Source organism: Cynara cardunculus, assembly GCF_001531365.2.
Source record: "Cynara cardunculus var. scolymus isolate 2C chromosome LG 15, CcrdV1, whole genome shotgun sequence".
NCBI classification, from domain to species: Eukaryota; Viridiplantae; Streptophyta; class Magnoliopsida; order Asterales; family Asteraceae; genus Cynara; species Cynara cardunculus.
In genome coordinates, this window is record NC_037542.1 from 1035115 (window position 1) to 1036419 (window position 1305).

Consider the following 1305-nt stretch of genomic DNA (forward strand, 5'->3'; position numbering starts at 1 on the left):
TTTTAAATAAAATATAAATTTGAAGATATCATAAAAATTTGACAAAATTATATCGATATTAGTATCAAATTAATTATATAAAATTCCTCAAATCTTGTGTAATTTTTTAATTCAAAATTTTTAATTATAATTTAGTTTAAGTTCAATAACGAAGTAATTTATATTTCGTTTAGTAATATAATTTTCTTATAAAGATAATAGTTAATTATTTTGTTAGAACTCGATAATTATTCTAATTATATTTTAGATATTTTATAATTTAAAATGAAATGTTTATCCTCTATTTGATTATGTTTATCCGCAGTTAGTTATACGAATTCAAACATGGAGCTTTAATAAGTTGTACTTATGCATAATTTACTTGTAATTTTGAATTTTAAGTAATATGCATCAATATACAGTACTTCATGCATAAAAAAATGATTTTTAAGAGTTTTTTGTCAAATGCTTTATAATATAGTATAAATATATATATTTTACAACTTTGAAGATATTCAAGTGTCCAATCAAATATTTATTTTTAAATCACAACTACTGTATGTATATGTATATATAGGTGTCCTGAAGTGAGTGTTTTGGACAGTAATGAATGGATCTTAGGAGAGGCTATTTCATTTGTCATACAAGAAGCACATAATTAATTGCAAATCAAGGATCTTTCTATTAGTTAGACTAAATAGAAAGGGGCAGCCACAGGAACTATTGATGGTTAAATCATATAAAGATTGTGCTCTATGTTTCATTTTCCTATATCTATAATTGTATGTTATTAGTGTGATTATTGGTCCTAAAAGGCATCCATATACAGAACATAAATGTTTAAAGTTATGCCTCCATGTGAATACTTGAGTCGAAAAACTTAGTACTACATGCACTTTCAATAGCAACTGTTAGCATCAACAATTCCCGATGATCCAACTGCATATGTGACACACTGATGCAATATAAATAAACTATCAGGAGAATTTATTTGATGAAGGTCTTCATATTAAAGTAGGCTTATGGTGGTGGTTCTTTTGCTGTCATCACCTAGTTAGTTCCTGGTATTACAATGACCATGTTAGAAGAACACTTATGCATCATGTTCTCAAGGGCAAAATGCATCAACATATGGTTTACTTCTCATTTACTGCAAGGCAGAGCCACCCTTTGCTCATGTCGAGACTTTGTAAAAAGAAAAAAATATATTTATAACCCAAATCCAACGCCGTTCACTTATTTTTTTCTCTTGCTTGAAATGGCATACATGTGAAACTTAAGAGTTAAATAAGTGGTTGATAAAAGTTTAAGGACTGAAATGGCATA